Source organism: Chrysemys picta, chromosome 3 (assembly GCF_011386835.1).
Source record: "Chrysemys picta bellii isolate R12L10 chromosome 3, ASM1138683v2, whole genome shotgun sequence".
NCBI classification, from domain to species: Eukaryota; Metazoa; Chordata; order Testudines; family Emydidae; genus Chrysemys; species Chrysemys picta.
This window is the reverse complement of record NC_088793.1, coordinates 35532475-35547546: the sequence shown is the minus strand read 5'-3', so window position 1 is coordinate 35547546 and position 15072 is coordinate 35532475. Positions and strand designations below refer to the sequence as shown.

Genomic DNA, 15072 nt, shown 5'->3' with positions numbered 1-15072 from the left:
CTGCTGTGATTCACTTCACAAATTTAATATCCATTAAGGGTAAAATTCTGGTCTGATTGAAGCCAGTGGGAGCTTTGCCATTGACTCCAGAGAGATCAAGACGCTTCAATATATAAAGTTGTTTCACTGGTGCGTTGTTTTTTTTTAATAATGGAAAAGAACAATTCAGCCACGCTGGTGGTGGCTTGATATTTATTCCTCCTTGCCTTTCTGCAAAACTGTCGAACAGGCAAAAGGTTCTGGCTTCTTACTAAGTGTAAAACTTTTCACATGCCTCTAAGAGACGACAGAGCATGTGAACAGTTGCATTCTGGGAGCTGTATCTCTCAACTGTCCTGCTTTCAATGCTCAGATGTTATCCTTGCCAGCATGTTTGCTCAGGGCTGTTTTGTTTTTTCAAATGGACTCCGGGTAATTCCACAGGCAAATATGTGGATTATGTGGTAAATAACTTTGCCTGCTATATGAGGCCCAAGACTGAGAGAGGTCAGGTAATATAGTATGATGATGCATAAACCCTATTCATTAAACACTGAAAACAACATCTGTTTTCTTTAATGCTGTGAAGATTTCACTTTATTAGATGTTGGTTGGTTAATGATTATAAAGTAATGGGCCATTATTAAGCAGGTGCTTCTCTATAGTACCAAAAAAAAAAATTCTCTGGAGCCAATGGGAAAACAGCATTGTACAGCAAAGAGCACTGCATACAAACTATTCAAGAACTGCCGGAGGGGTAGTTCCTATGCTCTGCAACACTAACAGTCTTTGCCCCGGAGGCTTTCTCTATTCAGATTCTACTAAAATCAATTCAAGCCCAGGACAGTTTCACTGGAATGGTGCCAGGGTACTGACCATCATCATTTTAGCACTAGGGAGAGTCCCATCTGGCAGCATGGGAAAGCCAAGTAAAAAAGTTGCTGTGTTTGAACCAGCACGCTGAAAAAGAATGTGCTGTTGGGGGGCAGCTGTGTGTCACTGCACTTAAGACTACAGCGTCTGAGCATTTGGAAGCAAATGCTGAAGGATGGATTGCGTCCTTTTTTAGCTGTCGTACATGTCTTGGGGCTGTTGGATATGGTTGTTAGAAGTAAGTTTTTGCCCATGAGCTGCTGTTTGGGGGAATAAAATGCATCTTCCCAAATAGCAGAGAGGGCAGTTATATTTATCTGGATGTGTTCCACAGTGTTATGTGATCACTGTAGACAATGAATGGTACTTTTCTCCTTGGCTGACATCAAATAGCCTATTTTACATGAGTGCTTTTCCAGCACCCATGGAAATTATATAACGGGGCAGATACAAGTCTCAATTAAACTGGTGTAAATGCAAAGTAACTCCACTGGGAGTTTGGTCCTGGTTGTCTGACATGACTACTAACAGATTCATGAAATGGGCTCTTCCAACTGTTATTTGTACTAAAAGCAGCTTCCTTAGCTATCTGTTCTCCAACCCAGCTCACCCACTCCCACCAATGTGTTGTAGAGGATAGCGATTGGAAATATGGTGGCCTTGAGGAGATTACTCTCCCTCCCGCATGGCTGCCGATGGCATGAATAGCCCATGAAGGGAGAGTAAGGCGGTGCATGGGCCACAGACTGGCCTGTGGTTAATGTAACATGTATTGCTTTGCTGAATATTTAATACAGAATATTGTGGCTGTACTTAATTTCTGTAGGCTTTGCATTTATGTAAGAGCTCACTGGGAGAAAAGGGGAGAGGAAGTCTAAGAGGGAAGCTGTTGAGAGCAGGAAATGCTAGTGCCTATCTGTGGAAAATCTGCAGCTAATCTTAGTAAACTCTGAAAACAGACCTCTCCATCTGAGACCTCATTATTTCCATTAACTCAGCTTGCTGCTAGTGTATTCTCCCCTTGATGCACAAACTCAACTCCCATTGGCATTAATGGGATCATAGACGTTAGAGATGGAAAAGGCCTATTAGATCATCCTCTCCATCTTACTGCCAATGCAGGACAAATTATTGCATTACTCATGTTCATTCAGGGAAATAGTGGACCCAGAGGGTTCAAACTTGCCTTTTTCAAAGGTAGTACACATCTCATCATTATCTGAAAAACCAGCCATTGTTCATGTAATGTTTCTAAGATTTAAGAGCAGCGGCTGATTTTCCAAGAGAATTGAGTATAGAGAATATAAATAACCCAGTGCCTAAATAAGAGCAGAGCAAACATTATAGACAGAAGGTGGGTCCTTTTGAAGGATAAGCATAGCTGTTAGAATGCTAAGGAGGATTACATGGGGATCCATGAAAGGATATTGGGCACCTGAAAAAACATGCTGTTGCTAGATAAATACCATTTGAGAGCTGTATATATCTGGCCCTGAACACATATTTTAAGTGTTGTCATGTTGTAACAGAGTGTCAGAGACTGGGATGTGGGCAGTAGTGCCTAGTGCTTGGAGCACGAGTCAGGCCTAGTGGTTAGAGTAGGAGTCGGTCGCCAGCAGTAGGAGCCCAGAGTCAGAGCTAGAGTCAGGGGCCAGATGCCAGAGCCGAGGATCAGAGCTGGAGTTAGAAGTCAAGACTCAGAGCTGGGTTAGCTGGAGTAAAGCAAAGCGGGGCAAAGACGAGAGCAGTGCTGAGAACAAGCAGACGCAGGAGCCATTTGAACATCCAGCACCCTGCTGCTGCTGCTGGCCTTAAGAACAGATCGAGGCTGATCCCCTCAGCAATTTCAGTGGCTGGGCCAATCAGGCGGCTCAATTGGGGCCCAGCTGTGCTAGCTAGACTGCCTGGGGGTTAAGCTAGCAGATAAGCAGGCTAGCTGCAGATGCTTACTTGTGACACAGAGCTAGCTGTTTTCTTGGCCCTCTCTGGTCTTTCTGAGTGCAGACCCTCATAAGGTGGCCACTCACTCATTCCCTGAATACTGGACTGAACTTCTGGGAATGGTGTCGACCTGCCCCCGCCAGCATGCCCTGGCACACAGGCACCAGCTTCTAATTTTCCTTGGAGGTGCTCAATCCCTGCTCAGCCCCCGACCCTGTCCACACTCCACACCTTCCCCCAAGGCCCTGCCCTGCCTCTTCCCGCCTCCACCCCTGCCCCACCTTTTCCCTGCCTCTTTCCACCTCCTCCCCAGAGCACGCCCCATTCTGGCTCCTCTCCTTCCCTCCCAGTGCCTCCTGAATGCCACGGAACAGCTGATCTGCGGTGTGCAGGAGGTGCTGGGAGGGAGGGAGAGGAGTTGATCTGCGGGGCCACTGGCAGGTGGGAGAGGGGGGGAAGGAGGGGAGCTTGGCTGCCGGAGGGTGCTAAGCACCTGCTAAGTTTTCTCTGTTGGTGCTCCATCCCTGGAGCACCCATGGAGACGGCACCTATGCCCTTGCATGCATGGTGTGTGTGTGGCCATGCCACACAGGAGTCACCATTTTGAGGAGCACGCTGCCTTGCCATTGTCGGCGTGACCTCACACATATGGTGTGTGTGAGGTTATGCCAGCAGAGGTGGAATAATGCTTTCTTCAAAATGGGATCCCCTGTCCGATACTGGACAGAAGCACCTCGGGTTTCGTCTCAGTACTGGGAGGGGGACAAACCACCCAAAAAGAGGCCTGTCATGTTCAAAACTGGAGGAATGGCCTCCCTATGCTCTTCAGTGTCAGGCTTCCTGCCCTTCTCTCTCCTGGGGTGGAATTCTACTATTCTTCTTTTCTTAGACCTGGCCCTATGTTACAGGACCCTGTGTATCAACTGTTCTTACCCAACAGTTCTGACTGGCTTTGATGCCTGCAGTTCTGTGACAAGTGGTATATACAGTGATCAGACTACCCTCTTAAATCAAATTATTCTTCAATTTCAATAGTAGGAACAAACCATACCATAAGAAAAAAAGGATTTTTTAAAAATAAACAGTTTACACTCATGTATATCTTACATCTAAAGCCTTACCACTGTGAAATGGTCTGGCAGGCAGACCTAGCTTCTTCAGACACACCAGCAAGTGCCAGTCTTAGGCCTGGTCTACACTGGGGGGAGGGGGGCGGGAATCGATCTAAGCTACGCAACTTTAGCTATGTGAATAACATAGCTGAAGTCGACATACTTAAATCTACTTATCATGGTGTCTTCACTGTGGTAAGTCAACGGCTGATGCTCTCCCATTGACTCTGCCAGCGCCTCTCACCCTGGTGGATTACCAGAGTCGTGGGAGAGCGCTCTGCGGTCAATTTATCGCATCTAGACTAGCCACTATAAATCGACCCCTGCTGGATAGATCCCTGCCCGTCGATCCAGCGGGTAATGTAGACAAGCCCTCAGTCTGAACAACTGACCAACAATACTACTCCACTTCTGGAAAGAGAGTCTCTTTTTATCTTTCGGGGACCTTTTGCTTTTCTCTGTTTCTGGGCTTTTAGCCTGCTTGTCAAAAACTGGTTTGAACTTGGCTGAATCTGGAGGTAAAATCTTCACAGCTAATAGCTTGGGTTTTGTCTCTGAATGGCCCTTGAGTGTTTACTATGGTGGCTTATCTCAAATCTTTCTTTGATCTTCCTGCTTGTTTTCCTTACAGCCCACTATTCACCTAAACCAACATATTCATACAGTAAGCATCCCAATAAGCAGGCCACATACAATATTCATGAATTATTACAGCCCCACTTCCATCACATCTTGATAAAAAAATGGTCCTGAAAAATAAAGTTGCCAACCTCTGCCATATGATTCTAGCTCCCCACTCAGAGAAGTTTGTCCTTCTCATTGATCCACCATATTCTCTTCCTGTTTAACAAGATTTGTAACAAGAGGGGTTAGCAATACTTCTGCTCCCTGAGCTACAGTTATTCATAGTTTTGGAGTGGTTGGGATGTTTGTTTAAAGTCTGCTGGAGAGCTGTTGTTTTTTTCTGGTAGGTGGCTCATTACTTCATAAATCTGTGACAACAGGAATAGAGGCCGGGGAGCAACTGTGCTGCTTCATGCATCATGACCAAGTGTGTATGGGAGTACCTCTCTGGACCAGCTGCTCCATCCATCTGCAGCTGGGTCTAGGTACAGTGATCTACGGTCAAGATCTGTACTGGGAGTATTTTTATAGCTGTTTTATAGCAGCTGGTGTGAATGGCAGTAGAAAAATGAACTATCAACTTCCCAACCATCAGGAACAAGCTAAGAAAGAAAAATAAACACAAAAATGAGCACTGTTCGTATGATAGAGAAATCAGTTGCAACATTGTAGTTGAGCGTCTCTCAGTATGTCCACTACAAACCTGTGTTGCTAACTCCACTGAAAAATTGCTTCATGCCAAAACTTGGCTTAAAATATGGTTGTAAACACTCGAGTATAAATAAGTTAACAGTTTTAGAATGCTTTTAGACCCTCTTACAACTGAATAACTATTTGCACATGAAATTTACTATTGATTTGTCTATTGTTTAACTATTTTGGGAAAAATGTAAATAATCTAATTAATTTGCTTTTAAAGCCAGTTACAGTGGAATTGATATGGGGATACAGAGATTGTATCTCTAGGTCAGGTGAAATCCAGCCTATATTAGTAGAGATCTAAAATTCTTTGAGTGGCATAAGGGCCACAGCCTGCCAGGTGCCTAGCACTTTATCAAAGCTAGTTGAATGTTTTCTGTAATCAACAAAAACAAAGCAAGGGGGGGAAAAGGGAATTAAAATTTATTTCCCCCCTCCCCCTGCTGTTTTTCAAGCAGTTCTATCGCTTACTTCTTGATTTCAGTAGGAATACTTCTTAGAAGGCACTCACAAGCTAGAAGAATGGTGCCCTAGATGAGCTTGAGGCCCAGTTCCTAGTGGATGAATGGTAAGCTACAATCACAACTCTGTAATCACACCCACCATCACGGGGTGTCAGACCCTATTTAGAGTTTCACCATAGAGAACAGAATGTGTGGCAAAGAAGTTAAAGGTTATGGGGCTATCCAGGTTTTCCCAGGAATGATCTATTATAACCCATGTCTCAGCTCCTTGGTACATTCCACAGCTAAACACAGGAAGGGATGAGATGTGTTGCCAGCCTTTGACTACAAGGTCTTTATCCTATACCATTCTCCTTCAAACTGCACACACTGAAGATGGTACACTATCCATGTCCCCAGTCTGTTTCCCAGGAAGAAAAAACAAGCATTCCCAGCTAGTGCACTTAGTTGATGTTTGTTTGCCTAGTGGTGTTGCTGCCTTTCTTTGTTATGGATGAAAGTGTAGTGTGTGTAAACAGGGAATCAATAGAGTTCTCACTGCCCACACCTGCCTAGGGCGCTCGATTTGGGGGGTGGCGACCACGGCAGTATTTCCGCGGCGGGGCCTTCCGCCGCCTCTGTGGGGGGTGGCATTTCGGGGTGGGACCTTCCGCTGCCTAGGGCGGCGGAAAAACTGGCAGCACTCCTGACACACGGTGCTTATCTTGGACAATATTTGTGGAAAACCTTTGTTAACAATATTGGGAAGACATCACTGCTTTTCAGCCTTCCTCATAAAATTTCCCTGGATCTTCCTTGGAAGAGGTGCCATACTAGTAATGGCCTTGCTGAAGTCAGTGGGATTCTGCATAGGTGTTAGTCTGCCCTTCCAGAACTGTTTGCAAAATTGAGGTTTGTGCCAGTCTGGGCTGTCGATTAAACTCATTTTAAACAATATCTTTTAAAAGAATGTTACACTCCAATAAAGCAAAATATATACCTACCTCTACATGTCATCCAGAAAATGCATTTGCTACTGTCTTTGTTTTCAAGTCAATAGATTTATTTTAATACATTTAAGTTTTCTGGCTTTTATGGGTTGCATTTCTGGCACTACTTGGACATGATTTTAGTAGTCAGACATTTAAAACTGAGCTGTTGGCATGAGTCAAAGGATGTCACGCTGAAAACAAAATGGAACAATACAAACTCATTAGTGGTATATTGCAACAATACCTAGGAAAAGACAGCCAAAGCAATGCTTTTCAAATTGGATAGATGGTGAATTTAGAAACATTCTTAGGTTGCAAATTCTTGAGAATTCAGGCCGAGTCCTGAGTGGATCTAAATGAATGCAACTCCTGTGAAGTCAATGGAGCTGAGTCCATTTACACCAGCTGATGATATGGCCTTTTATGGTTAGAATGTGTAAATTGCTAGACCACTTTATTATTATTATTAATAAAAATATCAAGGAGGTGGAGAAAATAGTTGCAACCTACTCAGCATCCCCACAGGCACTACTAAGAAAAGGGTGAGATAGAAATTATACCCAAGAATTCAGAATGATTATTACCCATTTCAACATGAAAGCAAGTGAAGAGCATTCCTGGGGTGTAAAATAGTGTGAGCTGATAAAATCAGCTGTTCTTTCATCACCATGCACAGCTTAGAGCTAAAGAACTAGAAAATGCTACTGTATATTCTATGGGAAAACAGGTCTCTTTAGTGTTTCCCAGTCATAGTGACAGTCTGTCTTCCCCGAGCTTGGTGCAGAGGGTCAATTTAAATCCTCTAAAGTGCCAAGAGCTCCATCTGCTCTTCCATCTGAAATGGGAATATTTTTGCTCTTTTTTTATTTTTTAAAACAACTTGATTTGGGCTTTTGGTGTTTGTGTTTCAGCAAACAGCCCAGATGCCAATAACGAAGAAAATGTATTAAGTGATAAGGGAAAACACAGAGAATTTAAAATGAACGAGGTAGGAAAATGTTAAATGGAAAATGGGAGCTGATTGCAATATCCAACCCAGGTGTGGTTGAGAATTAAAGTGCTTGCCGGAGAGATTCTAACAGATATATCCCATAATCCTACACATCTGGGAAAGTGTTGGTCAAGACAGTCCTGGAAGCTATGCCAAAAACACCTTAAAGATATTCCACGCAAAGATCCAGCCTGCTATATACTACAGCTGCTGTTTATTAGTGATGCTCATATTTTATGTATGCTAGCACATAGGAATTCTCTTACAACACTGTGTGTGTGTGTGTGTGTGTGTGTGTGTGTTTCCACTTCCACTGCTTGTGTACTCTACTGACATGCAGACATGCAGACTGCATTATTCCATGATTTGCAATCACATAACTATATCTTCTTTAGCTGGGGTATAGATAAACGTATCTTTAAAAGAGAATGGTTTAGTTTCCTTTAAAGAAGTAGAAAAATAGACCTGACACCAATTTTCCTTGGGGAAAGAGAAACAACAATACAAGCTGCACAAAGCTCTTTCACTTCTCTATTCAAACTTTGTCTTTATTAGTAATTTTGACCTCATTGTACTACAACTGACTTGAAAAGTCAGTGTTTTGAGTTTGTGGAAAAACCATACCAGCTATGCCAAAACATGAACCAGAGTCTCTTGTGCAAAAAGATCTCCTCACTATTTATATTTCTCTGTATGAGAAGATTGTGACCAAGGAACAAGTGGTCAAATGTTCAAAATCACCTAAATGTCATTTTCATAAGTTACTTAGGACAAGATTTTTAAAAGGCTTGTAGGTGCTTAGTTCAATGGGAGTTAGGTACGTAAAAACCTTCAAAAATTGGCTTCTTAGAGACTTGGGAGTCAGAAGGTATGACTACACTGCAATCACAAGTGTGGTTGCTTCTTGGGCAGGCATACCACCTCTAATTTAGCATTCAAAATAGAAGTGAAGACATGGGGTACAGGCTTCAGTCTAGGCTAGCAATGAAAAGGCATATGCAGGGGGACCAGGTGGACTTGTACAGCCCACGCTGAAGCCTGTATTGCCCTGTCTTCACTGCTATTTTTAGCCATGCTAGGTAGATTAAAGCTACAAGGGGTATGCCTCCCATAGTCTGCAGTGTAGACAACATATCCTAAATCTCTTTCAAAGTCATCAGGACTTACATTCCATTTGAAAATTTTACCCCTTATCTAATTTAAGTTTTGAATCTTTTTTTTTCTTTCTTTTCTTTCCAGCCCACCTCCCAAAGGAGAAGATGCAACTCCCAGATGTCGGAGGCTTGTAAGCAATCTTTGCCTTGGAAATGATTGTCTTTTTTTCTTTGAGTTTTTAACTTTGCTCTCAACACCAGGTGTCACTGTAGTGACAGAAAACCTTACAAATTCAGGAGAATTGGTCAGCAAAGCAAAATTTGCAAAATGAAAAGCACTCCAGACACAAGGTGGCAATGGCAGCAGTTACACATATGATACTCCATAAAACAGTGTACATTGTGTAAGCAAAAGACTTTGGACGCAAAAGGACCATTCTTCTGCTGGAGATAATAAAGCTTAATCTAGACTATATGATTATTATTTTATTATATACAGTCGTTTAACTGATAAATTTCTATATTTAGTAATTGGCTATAATATACACAACATATTAATATACTATAGCAAACTGTAAGTTATATAAGCTTAAATACCTCAATTGATAAAGATCAAAATGTCAAAGTTTAAATAAAAAATGAATTTGCCATGAGACAGAAATGTCACTTGTCCCTGCAATCTGCATGTCATTAACCAAACTCTCTGCTCCAGGTTGTAGAGAGGAGGACTGCGTTATAGTGCTGTGGTCAGACCTTGACATTTAAAGGATCAGAAGCTTAAATTTATATGTAAAATAAACTCAGCAAGAGGTTTCCCGTACATTCTGAATGGCTGTACCAGGGCCAAGTGCAAAGTTGAGTTTTATCAAAACTTTACATTTTTTTCTGACAAGCTCTGGAAGTTTTAACAAAAAGTGGGGAGAAAAGTCAATTTTTTCACTAAATTTGGTTTCTGTTTTTGACCACTTTTATAGCCGTTTGAAAAAATGTTTAAAAATTCAAAAAAGAAGAAAAAAAATTCACAGAAAATTATTTCCATTTTTTGAGCAGATCTAGAAATAGCAATAAAGGAGTCACAGAAAAGCCCTTTGTTTGTCTTCTCAGATCTGGCAGTTCTGTCGACTGAAGGGAAATAAAAGTACTATAAAACATTTTCATGCAAAGCTCAAGAGTTCAATTGATTAGGTTAGGTATTGTTAATATCTGCTTTTAAAAATATTATCTAGTGTTTTGATGGAACTGGGGAAACATGAAACAAACAAAAATAAGAGATACATTTAAAGTAAAATATAGAAGAATGTTGGAAAGAACATAAGAGTTATTTTAAATTTTGTGGAGATGTTTCTTGTAGTGTATTTATTTCCTGATAATGTTGGGCACTCATTTTGTTTCAAGGCTCAGACCTACATTGTACTAAAGCTCCTATCCTGCAGAGGTGTGAACAGGGCCAGCTCCAGGGTTTTGGCTGCCCCAAGCAGCCAAACAAACAAACAAAAAAGCCGCGATCGCGATCTGCGGTGGCAATTCGGCGGGAGGTCCTTCGCTCCGAGCAGGAGTGAGGGACCATCCGCCGAATTGCCGCCGAACAGCTGGACCTGCCGCCCCTCTCCGAAGTGGCCGCCCCAAGCACCTGCTTGGTAAGCTGGTGCCTGGAGCCGGCCCTGGGTGTGAATAATCTGTTGATTTCAATGGGACCACTTGCATGAGTAAGGGCAGTAGGGCTTAAGGACTGTAAGATTTTAAAGTTGCCTATATATTCTAATATGGTTTTGTTCTTTCCTCCTTGAATAGAGCTGCTATCGTATTTAAGCCAGCAGGAGCTGGATTAAATGAGCCACCTTAATAAATTTGGTCTTGGCATGAAATGGCTATGTCACTGAAGCTGTCTGGCAATGTGTTGATATGATTTGATTAACTTTCTTTGGTTTCTCACTAGAGAAACACTCTAGGGTAAATGCTTCATAATAAATACAATACACTAAAAGTTAGCATTAACTGAATGGCACATCCATTAAAGCAATCTGAAAAGTTTTTCAGTCACTAAATTAATTGTGCTGAAATTTAACTGATAAAGCAAAGGTCAGAAGATGTAGTGTGACAATTCATAGCGGGGTCTTGACTGAGTCTGCTTCACTCCCCTCCTCTGAGGGGGGGCGGAAAAAAGAAGAGAAATGAAATAAACCAGTCCTTGATCTACAGTTATTTGCATAGGGCCTGATCCAAAGCTTACTGAAGTCAAAGGAAATCTTTCTACCTACTTAAGTGGGCTCTGTATCGGGGCCATAGTACATATGCACCATGATGAGCAAGTGCAAATGGAAACTAAATGGGGACAGAAGTAAACAATCAACCTGTTAGTTTACTAGTTTACCAGCTCTGTTAATCAATACAGTTTTTCACCTGGACTAATTTGTTCAGTGTCTCCATTTTAAAGGCACATGTAAGGAAAGGCTTGCACAGCAATAAAAATGTCAGGAATTTGATTTACTATTTCTGTGGACTTATTTTAGGGTTCATGTAATCCCATCCCAAAAGCAGCTTATGTGTAGCATAGAAAAGTGTGTTTCTTTCTCATTAATTTTGAAAGAAACCTTTTAGTATATTAAGGAGTCTGTTCTATCTCTTCAATGTGCATATGAGGCAGTGTGACCTTCCTCCAACCCGGAAGGGTAGGAACCACCCTCTGTGCCCAGGTGGGCGGAGCCAGACCTGCATTGCCCTTCCCGCTGCAAGTGGAAAGGCAGGAGAGGAAGTATAAAAGGCGGAGCCTCCAGCACAGTTGTAATCGAGACAGCGAGGGAAACAGACGCATCCTGCTCACTCCAGGCTGCTGACTTCACTGCCAAACCAAGAGACGCCCTGCTCCCGAAGGAGCGTGTGTCTGCAGGGGAGCTGCCGAGACTGTTGCTGGCCACTTCCCCTGAGGAGACGGAGGACACCCATTGATTCAGGTACACCTCAAGGGGAGGGGAGGAAGTGGCTCACGGACAGCCAACTCCAGTCTGGTTGTATTGCAGCCTGAATGAAACATGATCAGTGTGTTATGGCTGGATTCCCTGCTGATCCAATGGCAAAACACTCCTCCACTGTTAGGGCCCTGGGCTGGGACATGATGGAGTCGAATGGGCCTGAGTTCCCCTACCCCATCCCACCCCACCCCTGGGTTTACAGCCTCCCCACTGTGGGCCAGGTGTCTGGTGTTAGCCTATCGTCCTCTAAAGCTCGGATGCTAGACTAGTCACTGCTCTGCCCCAGCCCGAGGGCCAGAGCCTAGATACTGCTGTTTGCTCTACCCCTGCTTGAGGGCCATAGTCTGTGGACTCCTTGGTGGCTCTGTTCCTGCCTGAGGGCCAGAGCCTATAGACTGTTTGGGTTTTGCCCATCAGGGCGGTTGGGACACTAATGCCTATGCTGCTAATTCTCCCAAGACTGGGCAGTGATCCCAGCAATGTAGTGAGGCCTTATTGGAAAGCCTGGGAGGTGGGCGAGCCCAACCCAGGGCCGGATTAATTTTATGTGGGCCTGGCGCCAAACATATTTGTGGGCCCCCATGGGGCAAGGTGCAGGGGGGCAGGATGGTCAGTCTCCAAGGGCGGGCTGGGGGCAATGAGGCACAGTGCAGCGGGAGCAGCCCCGCTCTGCACAGCCCAGCAGGAGGGCACTGTTTACAAACCTGCAGCTGCCAGACACACACTGGCCTGCCCAGCCCTGTGCTGCCAGCATGCCCCTTCCCCTTGAGGGCAGGCCCGCACCACACCGCCCCCCTGCCCAGTGTCCCACCCTTATGCCCAGTGCCCCCTCGCTCAGACACCTCCACCACAGATCTCTATGCTCAGCCCCCACTCCTCCCAGAGACCTCCCCCGCTGGCCTCCCACCACAACTGCACAGCACCCTGCACACCACACCACTTGCCCAGTGCCCCCACCCATAGACCTCCCTACTGCAGACAGGAGCCTATTGGAAATTTCAGAAGCACCTAAGCAGGCAAGGCACCTAACTCCAGTTGAAATCAATAGGAATTAAGTGCTTATGAAGATCCCACTTGGTGCCTGTTTTCATGTTTGAATGCCTAAATACCTTTGAAAATTTGCCTGTTGGTTATTTATCTAAGGTCACACAGGAAGTCTGTGGCAGAGGAGGGAATTGAATTGTCTCCTGAGGCCCAGACTAGTGCCCTAACCAGTGGACCATCCATCATCTCCTTCATGGGTGGTCCTTTTCTTTTTATGATTGTTTGCAAAATTTTTGGCAAACTTCTCTCCTTCGATGCATGTGGGTGGTTTCCATTGAATTGAGTGGGAAAGGTCTGTACATTTATACAAAAAATCTGGCCTAATGAATTTTACAACGTTTAGCAAAAACTCAAAGTCTGGGAGCACATTCAACTTCACGTGAAAATGTTTGGAAATTAAACCCTGCTCTATACTAGGAATACTTGTTTACTATACTGGCAAAGCGCTCCTACTTTAGGCACAATTTATACTGGCAAAATTCTGTTTTTTCTGGCACAACTTATTCCAGCTCCTCTGTCCACATATACCCCACCCCAAGCAAAATAATCTGTATTCTGTATTGGTAAAACTGCAGTTTTGCCTGTATAACTATGTCTACACTGAAGGCTTTTGCCAGCATAGCCAAACGTGGCTGACATGGCTATGCTGGCATAAATTTGTAGTGTAGACCTGACCTGAACCCATGATCCATCTGTCATGTTTGACAACTTCTAGATCTGATATGCCATATTTTGGTGAGAAATGTAAGACTCAATTCTTTCTACAGGTCTCTTAATGTAACTGTGGTGGAATGGGATATGACTTTATCAAATTGTGAAGTCTGTTTCTTACCTGGGTTGAAGTATTTTCTCTGGCTGCATTCATCTGGATTTGCTTAGTGTCAGCCTGTTTCGTTGCACTCCAGATAGCTACCCTGCCCTGGAAAGTCATTTGGCGCTTTATTGAAGGACCACCACTGAGAGACATCACCTTTATTGAAGGACCACCACTGAGAGCAGTCTGAAACTATCAACTTTGACTCTCCACTTCTGGCAAACCCACATGGAACGATGGTCTTTCTACACAGGGGCCCACAAGGGGCAGGCAAGCATGCTGGTGGGTATGAAACTTCACAGTCTGAACACATGGCCCAGAGATAGAGGCCCTCTTTAAGAGCAAAGTTCTGCTCTGCAGCTGGAGGTTGGCCATGGCCACATGTAAGAAGAGTTTGCAGAAGAGAGAGGGCAGGAGGGTCTCTGCTGAAAAGGAGTGAACCAGAATAGGTGAGGGTGCATCACAGGATCTTTGTTTTCAAAGATCTGTCTCTTGAGTGCTTTAAGATTAAAGCCAATGTGGTTAAGAAATCCCCCCCCTGTTCTGTTTGTGTTCCTTGCTTTCCTGCCGTGTCATCTCCAGAGGAGTTAAATGAGTAAACCCAAAGTGACTACAGCCCAGGTGGAACTCTGAGGGAGCATATGTAAGCAACTGGAGGTGCTTGGGAGGGGAGTGTCTCAGAAACTGATTTCAAGGACTATGGTGACTGAACAGTGGCATCTCACCACTTAAGGAGAAAAGAGTTTTGAGCTTGGGACTATACCCCAGGGTCCCAGAGCTAGAGAGCACATGGGACCCAGCAAGTCCACTCAAAACTGACTGGTGACCATACAGATGGATATTGGGCCAGGCTGTAACAGTAATCTTTTCCCAGTTTATAAGATGTATTTCTGCCTCTCACTTCTTGAGTAATTTTACCACTACTTAGAGTGCATTAATGAAGAGTCTTTAATGAAGCATAGCTTGTCATTACACAATGCCAAATTTTTGAAGAGCAATATAGATTATTCTTAGTGTTTCCCCTTATACACACTTGTAAAAGCCCCTCGTTCTGACACTTTCCCGCCAACATATGAAGATTCAAGCAAAGTACTCAGTCACTTTCATGTACCTGTAACAAAACTCGTTTGTACCTTAAATGTGTGTACCGTGTATTGTTTGAAAAATATTGCCTTAACTCTTTGTCTTGGAAAGGTGAAAAGCATACATAATAAACTACAGTGCTACAATTGTGTCATTGGGAAATAAAATTCTCTCATGGTCTTCATTGGAACCAGGGTTTCACTCTTTGGTTTTGTATCATAGCTCTTTAGAAGAAACTTTGGTATGAATGACTGTGATAAACACATGAGGTAAGTTTTCAAACACAGATGTCCTAAAAGAGCATCTGAATCTGAATTTCATACAAATTGGTCCATAGGTGCAAAATATGGGCATTTCACACAGATGTGTGCCAAACAAAGTGTGAAAATACTGGATTTGGGTTCCCTATTTAGC

General features: G+C 43.6%; 1 long non-coding RNA gene across 2 annotated transcripts; it reads left to right on the top strand.

The window, feature by feature from the left end:
• The first annotated feature begins 11388 nt into the window (after positions 1-11388).
• On the top strand, positions 11389-14825 carry LOC135982200 (uncharacterized). 2 transcript variants are annotated; one of them, XR_010599442.1, is made up of 2 exons: positions 11389-11699; positions 13529-14825. It is a non-coding gene; the product is annotated as an uncharacterized LOC135982200 (long non-coding RNA). The 2 variants fall into 2 exon arrangements; XR_010599443.1 differs by having other exon boundaries at positions 11532-11699; positions 13667-14825.
• Positions 14826-15072: the final 247 nt, after the last annotated feature.